Source organism: Periophthalmus magnuspinnatus, chromosome 9 (assembly GCF_009829125.3).
Source record: "Periophthalmus magnuspinnatus isolate fPerMag1 chromosome 9, fPerMag1.2.pri, whole genome shotgun sequence".
Classification (NCBI taxonomy): Eukaryota; Metazoa; Chordata; class Actinopteri; order Gobiiformes; family Gobiidae; genus Periophthalmus; species Periophthalmus magnuspinnatus.
In genome coordinates this window covers 29,779,164-29,791,587 of record NC_047134.1, presented here as the reverse complement: position 1 = coordinate 29,791,587, position 12,424 = coordinate 29,779,164, and positions in this window count along the sequence as shown.

Here is a 12,424-nt window from a genome sequence, read left to right as displayed (position 1 = left end):
AGGTCTCCCTGGTTGGAATTACATTACATCTTTTTATAGAATTTCAAACTGTAAACCAGATCCATGTGTTATAACACTCGCAGTTTCACAGTTTTCAAAAATAACTCCAAAGCGGGTTAGAATGAAATCGCTAAATCAGCCTACTAATAAACCAGCACTACATTTTTGCCCCTCCAATAAACCGACAACCATAAATTTCCCAGACACTAAAACTCAAATCCATGACAAACATTTGCTCTTGTTTCTGAAGAATAACAGGTTTACACATTTACGCCCAGGCACTCAGCAGTTCCCAGCGCAGGCAGCGGAGGGGCTTAATACTTTACAAGGGAGAACAAATTACAGACTGCTCTAAGTATGCACACATGTGTAGTTGTGTCGGAGTTATTGGCACTGGCAGGCTGCATTAAAGTGTCATTATAAGAACCGACCGCCTGTTGACAAGCCTCATTTGACCCTGTCGCAGTCCCGAGCTCTGCGCTACCTCCAGTTCTAATCACCTGCTTTTACTTTCGCGTTCGCCTGCACCTCAAACTTTTGTGGTGACTGCAGAATGCCAAGTGGATCGAGATGTACGGCTAAGAAACCAAAAGAGAGAGGAGACGAGGAGGAGGTTTCGTGATTGGATTCCAGGTTATTTCCCAAAGATCGTAGACGGATAATGAAAGGTTGTGTCTCCACAGGCCCATGTTGTAAATATGTGTTTCATTACCAAAACATAGTATTAACGATATTGCAGAGGTTTATATGAAACTTACAAATGGGGTTTGATGTTTTTCTTTTTTGTCTCGTGGTCATGAGCTTTTTGGTTGTAGATATTGCTGTCATAGCAAACAACCGCTCTGATTATTTACTGAATTATGAATCACTCGTCATGCTATTACACTAACATTTACACAGGGTACATGGGTAAAGTGTCGTGCCCATAGCCATAAAGGCAGAGCAGCAATGCCAATATTCCTGATTCATTTATTTCACTACTGGCCTAAAACTGTCATTTCTGCCCTCCACTGGTTATACTCACTTTGTCGCGTATTTTGGCCTAGTACAAAGTGTAAGAACTGCAGTCTGTGCAAACTACATTGGTGCAACTACATTTTAACATGTAAAAAAATATTGTTTTAGCTATTTCATGGGAAATCCGTTCCAATCTAGTCATTTAACTTTCTGGTTTCATGTATAATCCACATAAGCATCTAGGGTCGCACTACTACTACTACTACTACTACTACTACTACTACTACTACTACTACTACTACTACTACTACTACTACTACTACTACTACTACTACTACTACTACTACTACTACTACTACTACTACTACTACTACTACTACTACTACTACTACTACTACTACTACTACTACTACTACTACTACTACTACTACTACTACTACTACTACTACTACTACTACTACTATACCTCATTTTTAATCAAAGAACAACATTTAAAACAGTTCCCTGTCTTAATTGTTAACTCTGTATTCACCCTGATGAGTTTATAAGCTCTTTTTACAGCTTTCAGAGGTCAGAGTGCAGTTTTGCCGTTGAAGTAAGACTAACAACAACTAGCATGCTAAAAACACACTTACTGGTTTGTGCACAGTGGTCTCATTTCTGCCCTAAGAACTTTTTTACATTGCATCTGTCCTTTATCTAAATACATTTACTCTATTGCAGGGGTGTCAAACTCAGTTTCACCGGGGGCCAATTCGCATTGATGTAAAAAAAATAAAAAATAAAAAAAAAAGACTGTGTAACTGCCTATTTACCGATAAACTGACATTTTAAGACAGTCATACATTTTAATTTACCCTGTCGCGGCCACATAAAATGACATGGCGGGCCAGATTTCGCCCCTGGGCTTGAGTTTGACACATGTGCTCTGTTGCATTAAACGCATTATGTAAAACGTAGCAGTAAAAGCTGTAGTACATGCTGAAAATAAAGACATACTTGTATTTCTACAGTTTGACTAGTGTTAATTTAACACAGGTCAAAGTTAATGAAAGAAATATGACTTTTCAGTGTCTCTTTAAGCTAAAACAAAGACAATCAAACTGAATGACTTTGACTGGTGACGCGAACAAGCCCCAGAAATCTGTATTGTCATGGAGGCTCTTTGTGATTACCGCTGTAGGGATGTTCACTGTTGTAGCGGGTGACTTTCAGCTCTAACACTTACGCAGAGGAGGCCCCCAGGCACCTCACAAACTTCCTGTTACTGCTCCAGGACTCTCTCCACACTTCTTAGCTTGTTCTCACTCAACGCTGGAACGCACCGAATAAAGACAGATACTTGAAAGGCTTCTGTGTTTCCCATCATGCTCTGTAAACAGTCTGCTCAGATCCTGCTGGCGGGGGGTCCCATAGCATTAGCAGGGGCCACGGGGTCTTACACACTGCCCCCCACATAACCCCCTCTAAAAGAAGACTTGAATCACAAAATAAAGTTGCTGATCTCCTCCTCCCCTCAGCGCCCTTGTCTTTGGTTCTAGTTCCTCTCTTGTTGCTTCTTCATGTGTTTCAAAGGATGCGTCTCTGAAAAACTTCCTCCCGCTCCGCAGCCTTCAAAGAGCGGGGTTGTTGTTAAGAAAACACTTTTGACTAAAGGGTTTTTCGACCTGACTAAATTAGCAATGCTATCTCAGTGGGCTTCTCTCTCAGGTTTTGGTCCAAGGTACTGCAGGGAGTTACTTCAACCACAATCTAGTATCAGCCAAACTAGTATTTCTTCTTCACTACAGATGGAATAGCACAGTAATCTAAAACAAACTAAAATGTTCTATATTTAGCTTGAAAAAGTGATGTTTCAGATTAGCGTGATTACGTCATGTGGAAATCTGTGTATGTGCATTTAAAGGGCTCATATTATTCTATTTTCTGACTTTGTTTTCACACACAAACATACCTGAAGTTGTGTTTTTTCATTCACGAATCTGTACATTTAGAGTAGAGCTGTTCTCTCAAACAGAAAACGCTCTGTTCTACCTTATGATGTCATATAGTAATACAGATCCATGTTATATAAATCGTTTATGTGAAATATTTTTTGACTCAATATGAAATCCATGGAAATATAATGAGTCCTAGAAGATGAATCAAAGATGGCGTCGACCTGGAAGTTGGCCTGTGCGCACCGGCAGACAGTGCCAAAAAATGTTTTTCTTTTTCCTCCTCGACACGGACTAGCATTACCACCGTGTGATGACAGAAATGTGACTGCCTGATTGGTTCTGGTCAATCAGCTCTATGGCAGCTAGAGCGGAGCTAGCATGACTGGGACTAGGCTAAATCTTACAAAGTTAACTTTTAAGTGCTTTGAGGATTTAACATTTCTGCAAAGTGTATGTTGTGAAATGAAATGATTAAAACATGGCTCATAATTAAGCATCTAACATTTAATATTTTTTTAGTATATAGCCTACAATAGCTAGTGGACGCTAATAGTATTGTAGAACCACTATTGCTACCATTGCTGCAACAAAACAATGAATTTGAGCTTGTAATTCAAAATACTGTACAGCTATGTTTGGCTTTTGCTAACGTCACGCAGGGCAGTCAGAGGAGATATCGCATGGACAGTTGTTGCCATACTGGTTTTGTCTAAAGGTGTTTCTCTAGCGTTTCAGAGACTTGCTGCAGACAGAGACGGTTTTAATTACAACTCAAAACTCATAATAACAATGGATCATTTGAGCAGTTATTGCGTGTTTCCTTTGGAGTTTACATTAGCAACTAGAGCCAGTATGGCAGCAGATGGCAAATAAACACTGTGAGATTTTTTTAAACTACACTGTCACAATACAACAGTCATTGCTACATCTCTAGTGATCATATTTTTTTACTTATAAACTTTTCATTTCCCTATCTCAAGGATTTCTAAACACAAAAAAATCCTTGGAAACAAAGTTGCAAACGAGGCAACAGGAGACATGGCAGGAGAACAAGTGTGCAAAAGGACGGCAGCGAGTTATTAGTCAAGAGACAGCTTCCTCTGAATGTGAGAACGTAATTGTCAGGCCTCTCCTCTCCGGCTTTACCCGCTCTCCAGCTCTCATCCTCCGCTGATCAAAGGCGGCTCGCACAGATAGATTTCCCCTCGCAGACAATGCCTCCTCTCAAGGTGCTGTCAGGTTCTCTTCTTTGCTTTAATTTCATCTCTTAAACTTTTTTTTTTAATCCTCGTACCCCCTGCCTCTCCCCCCGCTCCTGGCTTTGTGCGGGTTGACAGCTGTGACACTTTGTTGCCGGGAGGGACTTGCGAGGAGAGGAGCTAGGTGCAGTTGTACAAAGCATTGCCGCCCGGTGCTTTCCTCGCTCCTGCGTCAGTCAAAACAGAGCACACACACATATCCACACGTTTCCGCGGTGACACGCCCGGCTGCCAGAGCAACAATGGAGCGGCAGACTTTAGGAGAGACACGCTGTCCGACAAGACAGACACATGCAAATACAGTCAAAATGGTGTTGAGTGAGAAGTTGAATTACACCGGTGGATGGCTGCGTTGTGTTATTGTAAGAGTTGGGTTTGACGGAGCAACGTGACATAGACAAACTTTGAATGTACTTTCTGATTATTCTGGCAACATTTACAATACAATTCCAATACAATAGGCGTGCATTAGTGCTACTCCCAGTGCCACTTCAGCTCAATGTATATAGCACATCAATTTGAACTAGCATGGTAAAAGTTTGTTTTTGTTGCCTACTTTTGTAGTCCTTCCTCATAGTGAAATATATTATTTATATTTGACCCAGACTTCAACCAGTGCCTCTGAACAATCTTTCAGAAGCAGAAGCAGTGGACAACCACAGTACCTGGAAACCTACATTCAAAAACAAATAAGGGCTTAGGACAGGCATGTCTAAACTGTGGCCCTCAGACCAATTTTTGTTGGCCCTCAAGCTTCCAGGTGAATTGGCCCATATAACCTTAAACATTACTTTTTACTGTACATTTCTGAAAATCTACTTTAACAAGCCCATATAAAATATTTAATGTGTCCCATTGAGGATGTAAGCATGAATAAAGGTCTAGTGGTTCAGTCTAACTTGTAATAATAACACAGATTTGAAGTATTTACTGTATTGGCAACGAGTCTATGGCCCTCAGTCGGCCCTCAGCTTTGTCTGTGTTTTTATATGTGGCCCTTAATGAGAAAAACTTGGACACCCCTGGCTTAGGACCACCTGTCTGGAGGATTGATATACTGCAAATATACATATTGTTATTTTTCTGGAGATGTTCGAATGTAATTTTGTTAAACGATAAGTTAGCTGGAAGTTTCTGCAGGCAAAAATTCCATTACTGTTTTCTTAATCTAATGCTGGTTCTATGCTAGCCTATGTGTAAAACTCTTTGAACGCTGACTAAAATCTTGCTGTTATAACAGGACAACCTAGACAACCAACACCCAAGCAAGTATTCCTATCCAGACAATGTGACAACTATCAATATTGCAGTGCGGGATAGGCTATATATAAAGAACCATGCTAGCATCGGTCAAACACACATTTCAGGCAAGGTGACACTTCTCCTGTCATAGCCAACAATGCAAGCACTACTGCATTTCCTCCCATCGCCACGGAGACATGACAGACACCTTGACCTAGCGTTTGTTGTTTGAGCCTTCGGAGGTGGTGAGTGGGGCTAGGCTGTCTCACATCACATAATCCCAGACGAGAGCGCTGCAGACAGGGCCGCGGAATGACAGACAGCACCCTGACAGGAGCTGACATCCCCCCTGTCGCCCCAGGCAGACGAGGAGACCAAACCAAAGAAGTTTCTCCCTACGGCTACAACTACCCCACCATCGGACGCAAAGCTAATCCTCCGAAAGTTCACACACATAAGAAGAGAAGCAGGTGACACTAAGGCAAAGGATGAAGCAGGGAATCATTTAATTTTCTCAAAGTGAAAAAGATGATGAGGACACTTTGGCCTGGAGGGAAACGGATTGAGTTTTGAAACATTAATTACGCCTTTAAAGTTTCCCTGCCCTCCTCTCCACCTGTCAGTCTGTCTTTATTAAGCCGCTACCGGGCCGCTCTGAGCATGCCCAGTCGCTGTGTGTTCCTCTGCAGGTAGCTAGGAGCGACGTAGAGGCAAATGTTGGAATCTTTTTAACAAGGCATCACACATTGCGCTTATCATGGGAAAGCTAGTGCTAACGAAGCCGCAAATACATTGAGCAAAATCATAAAATTTGTGGTGGATTACTAGACAAGCTATTGTGTATTAGTTTTAGAGTTTTTCCCCTTTATAACCAAATTCATATTTTTGGATTTTATTGTAATAACTGACAGTGTATGCTTTGAAAATGATCTCTATCTATGTTCTTTGTGCATTACATTTGTTTGGGCCTATTCAGGAAGACTGTACATCTCCTCATTATTTGTTTATTGATCTTTAGTTAACCAGGATAGTCCCACTGAGATTAAGAATTTGCAACCAGAGCAGTTAGAGGAAAAACCCTCACAGACACGTGGAGAACATGCAAACTCGACACAAGCAGACCTATGCTACTCGGGAGTCAAATCAAAGAACCTCGCTGAAGCACTTACCATTGCACCTTGGTTCCTACCATCTGCGTGTTGCTGTCAGCGAACTCACAACTTTTTACCTATGAGTTTTTTCTATTGACTACACCACTTTCAGTAATCAATGTCTATTTAAAAACGTTAGGCTAAGTTCTATTGGAGCAACATTCTTCAACATTTTTTTTGCAGTTTTCAGTCAGTCAGTGTTATGATTTTTGGCAGCTGGCTTTGTATATTCAGAATTGTTAGGAAAGATTTTTGTGTTGTTCTTGTCCAACATGACATATCTTTTTGAACAAGTTTTACAAGCCCCTGTTTTGTGTTGTCATGGTCCTATAGATAATGAATGTTTTTATTATGTACATGCTTTATACCCCCTTCCTTTTTAAAGTTCACAGTAGGGCCTTTAATTATTTAGTCGGTTGATAGAGCCTTTGTCCAAAATGTTTCTTATTTGACTATTTTATTCAGATCATAAGGAATCATATGCCAAACAGCAGAAACAAGTTTTAACCACGCCCCCTTTTAGTCAACTAATCGATTGGCAGGAATGTTGTTAGTTGAGCAAGAATTTCTGTAGTTGATGACAGCCCTAGTTCAGACTAACATAACATCAAATATCAAAAAACATTGTTAGTATGCAGATCAATGCAGTACTATAACAGCATACTTGACCTTGCAAATAATATACTGTAAAAATGATCAGTTATGGCATATAGGGGATATCTTTTGTGGTATTTCCAATGAAAATACCATATATTCTGCCTCCATGCACATACACCATCACTGCCAATCGTATCAACATTTTGGTAACGCTTTAAGTTAAACCCCCTTAAACTTATATTTACATTCATTATAAAGCCACTTCTCATGATTTATTCAGGACTGTCCGCAGCGAGGTGATGAGTACTATTTCACATAAAATATCTTCGGTTCCCAGTCACTGCTCTCCGACACATGAGGAGCTGTCAGCGCGTTTGCTAATGTACCCAAATGAGTGTAGATCCTTTCCATTCCACTACATGGACCCCCTCTCTGCCCCCCCCCCCCCCCCCCCCACTCACAGCCTTGGTGAATAGGCAACCAGCTGGGTGCCATAAAACCACCGGCGGCACACACTAACCTTGAGAGCAAAGTGTCAGAGCTTAAAGGATGATGGGTTTGTCTTTGATGAGCGAAGGTGTCTCATCTCACACCTTGTCTTCAAACTTCCAAGTGAAAAAAAAAGAAAAACGAAGGGGGCCACTGTGCTGGGGATATTAGGCTGTCAGTGGGGTGACAAGCTTAGCACAATAGGGGAGGTATAACCAGGGAGAATATATTGAAAGAGTCAAAGGGTCCACGAGCACAAGTCACATGCTATTAAGCTCACGCTGGTTCATTTTAAAGCAGTACATTGTAAGATTGGCTCGCTCTCCCGGTCCCCATTTGGAACACAAGTGAAAATTCTAACAGCCATGGCAACAGCAGTATTGTAGAGTAGTGAAGCAGTGACACTATTGTAAGGTAATTTACTTAAAATCTATTTAAAACCAAAATAATGAAAAAGATTTTAAAAAGACACATGTAATCAGCATGTGCCTTGGCATACACCAACACTGTGTTACAATGACTTCATGGAGTGACCAAATATTCGCCTTAATATTAAATTTACCATAGGGAAATAAGGTCCGTTTGTCAAGATTGTCCAAGTTTCCTTGTCGGATGGGATTGCTGATTACTTGATGGAATCATTCTGACTTTTGTAATCATAATGTTACAGATGTGTCTTGTTAGCTTCATGGGAAAATTGTCATTTTAGTAATGCATGTCAAGAAAACTTTAACAGTTATCCATCATTCCCCAATAACTTGATTCAGTATCCAAGAGTACTGAGCTGTAGGATTTAACCCCCTGTGAATGGATTAGGTTGATGTGGGAAACCGGACAAAACTCACATGAAAAAATCTGGACGGTAAAGCCCTCAAGCTGTGGAAATTGAACCCAGGATCTTCTTGCTATGAAGCTGGTACCAAAACCAATGGGCTCCCTCTGATCTGGAAAGGTGTCGATTTCTGCCCTCTTAAAAGTGTGGGAGCCTTTAAAAAATTCCAAAAATGTCTCAAAAGTTACAAATTCTACATTCATACTGCTGCCTTACCTTTACAAAAAGTCTTCCAAGTCTTCGCCAAACTCTGAAACCAAACCATTTCTCTGCGCGTCCAATTGGTTGTTTACAGTTCCACTTCTTGTGTCGCTTTCAAAGACTCCTGTTCCAAACTTTGGCTTCTCCTGCAGCTCCTAAAGAAGTCAGGATCAAGAGCTTTGTTATTTTGAGTTCTACCCTGAAGGCAGTGCTGGGTTAAAAGCCTTACCATTTCAAATCCGCCATGTGATGTTATTGGAGTGGTGGGGATCGCGTAGTACACTTTTTTGCGCACGTATTTCGCCTCCATCAAAGTATATGTTCGCATAGCGTGTCGTCAACACTGCAAAACAACGCATTAGAATGATTGACAGCTCCAATAGTGTGCTAGCTTGATTGACGCTTAGCTTATTTGACGTGGGGAGAAATTAAGCAAGAGAAAAAATTGTGTTGCATCTTGACAACCCCTCTTTCCATCATTTTTACACACCATTGCCGACTTTTCATTTCTCACTCTGGCGAAATCCTCTTTGATTGGAGATCCCAACAGTCCCGCCAAATGACAGATAATCCTTAGGAGTTTATCACTAAAGCTTCTTCTCGGTATTTTGTGGCGCAGCGTGTATGAAGTGCTGTGTTTTGTCGATATGATCTGATTTGGGAGCAGGGCAAGCTACACATCCGTGAATAGAATTTCACCATCAAAGTGGCCATTTACATACAGTGGGGTTAGAAACGGAGATACAGGGACTTAACTTAACTCGGTTCGCCTATATATGTGCGCAATCTACATAAAATGGTTACATGGGTACATATAAAATAGGCCCAGTGTAGAAATAAACTAACCATTGCAATGTATTACTTTATCCAACATTGTGCGGCCCTCAGACCAATTTTTCTTGGCCCTAAAGCTTCCAGGTCAATTGACCCATATTACCTTAAACAGTACTTTTTACTGTACATTTCTGAAAATCCACTTTAACAAGCCCATATCAAATATTTTATGTGTCCCATTGAGGATGTAAGCATGAATAAAGTCTAGTGGTTCAGTCTAACTTGCAATAATAATGCAGATTTGAAGTATTCACTGTATTGGTGACCAGTCTATGGCCCTCAATTGGCTCTTAGTTTTGTCTGTGTTTTTTTTTGTGGCAATGAGAAAAGTTTGGACACCCCTGCCCTAAACAGTGTCAGTTCATATGTAATTCAAAAATTATTGCATGATAGAAAATGTAACACACCATTGGGTTTAATTAACTTTGTGCTACTGCCCTTTATAACTGCATGGAATGTAAATTGTAACAAAATAGATTCGAATAACTTTTTAAAATGTGCTTTAAATTGGACTTCAATGGGGTATTAAGAGCTAACACATAACATATTTTGATCTTCAGTGAAAATGCTATATTCACTGAAGTTTCACTTTCGTTTTTGGCGCTTTGAGGTGTTGCACGTTCACATCAAGTTGTTGTTGTACACAGTTCTGTATCATAGGAGGGTTCGAGGGATCATCAAATTACTAAAACATGCTCGGGTGAAATCTAAAACCTCTTCAGGCATGTTTTTGATGAGGTAACACCATTATAACATTTTGCGGCATGCCAATCTAATATTTATTACTCACGTACATTAACCATGTTCTATTTATCCGAAAATCCAGACGTACCTTTTTTTCCAAGTTATTTCAAAGCTTTTCCACAACCTTTTAATCTGTCAGCTCTGTCAAACATCTATCAAGTAAAATTTAATCATAAAAGTATTTGTAAGCCCACACCTGTTGTTCCCATTTGATCTCTAGATGTCACAATAAGTGTTTAGCGCCTTGTTGAAAGATGCCGAAGCCGCTAGCAATCACAACACAATAGATGCCACTGTGAAAATGACTGACATGGCGGGCTTTGAAGTCTCACCTATAATTTACTTTTGTGACTCAATTATACCTATTAGAATTGGCGAACATGTTTTGTACATAATACCCAATCATAAGCGGCTATAATTTATTGTTGTCAGTTGAGGAGCAGCGAGGCACGACATCGCGGTTTGGCAGGAGGCTTCAAAGAGAGCGACAGTGATGACAAATGCGGGCGGTGAGAAAATTCAAAAAGGTGGGTTACTCTCGGAAAGCCGTGCCTATATAATGGCGTCGCTTCAGGCAGGAATCTGATCTGAGCTACAGGAAGAAAGAAAGGACAAAAAGAGTGAAAAGAGCGGTATTGTTTTGAATGTGCAACGACAATGTTAAAACTCTACCTTTTGTATGGCTTTCAATACCGTCCCACTCATCAGTTCTACACCTGCACTGAACATGAAGAGATGGGTTTCTTCCCTTAGGGTCAACGGTAAACATAGTATTTTTATTTTGTTTCAAACATCTAAAGCATTTGGCAGTTCTCTTACTTTGCTTCCTCTTTCTAATAATGCTGTTACGAAACTAAAACTTCGAATTTGGTACTAAGGAACAGACTCCATAATCTTCCTTTATATTCCCATGTGGCCTTATATCTGTGTAATCCCTCAGTGGTCCGTGGGTGTATACTAGTCTATGTGTCTTAAACTTGTTTTGATACAGCTCAAGATCATTTTAAAGCTATCCAGAAAAGGTTAATTTCTGTTTCTGTGAATGTAACTTTAAAAAATTTCCATCCTCTCTCAAAAGAGTGTTTAGTTTCCGATTAGTATCTCCTTTCTGATATATATTTTCTTTTTTTTTTGCATAATATACTCCTGCAAAAAGAGGAGTGTACAGAGGATCGAGCCTGAGCGATCAACAGTAGACCATAATTTTGGATGTAGTTAACCCTATAGCGTCGGATGATGTCGTCGCCGATAGAGTGCGGTTGCGGACTTTCCATTACTGTAACTCCGCAACCAATTGTGCTCTCATGTAAATTCAAATGGCATCTCAAAGCAGAGGCATGGGGCTCTTTAAATAATTTACTGTCATTACGGTAATCTGCCTCTGTTGTCCCTTGCAGATGACGAATGAGAGCGTAGGTGCCGCGGGGATTTTCCCAGTCACTTATTCAATGTGTCAAAGAAAAAATATGGATGGATATGTAAAATAGAGGTAGTTGTGTGAAAAATGCAGTAAATTCTGATACTTCCTTTAACATGATTTTTACGGCTAAAAAAATAATAAAAGTCTAAGTGAACTATACTGGTCCATAGTGTGCTCAGTTCTTAAAGGGTTAAAGACACTTAAAGTTTATAAGTGCATTTCACAGCTTTCTAATAAGTATTTTTGTCGTTACGATGAAGCTAACATCAACTAGCATATTATCTCTGCACTTTCTGATACTTGGACAATAAAAAGCTTTCTAATTACATGCTGACAGTACACAGAAGACTTATTTTAACCTCAAGAGTGAGCAATATCTGTACTGCAGCAACACAAATTTTGCTCAAATACATGGGGAAAAAAATTGTTACAGGGCCTTGAAAAGGTAAACTCAAAAAAGAAAAGCATACATCATTCGTCATTTTCTGGGGTTGGCATTTTCACGACCCCACCCGCCTTTTCTTTTGTGGAAAACCAGCCATATCAAATAAAAAGGTGCTGGCTACAATTAAGCTAGGCCAAGTTATGCTAACGGCCTGTTGAAAAGTAGGTTAATGTTAGAACATATTTGGCAGTAGTTTGTATTTCTTGAATTCAGTCATGCTTACATGCAAATTACCCAATTTTTGTTACTACATTTCCACTCATTTACTCATTTTCACATTAGCACTAGAATACAGTGACCAGAATTAAAAACT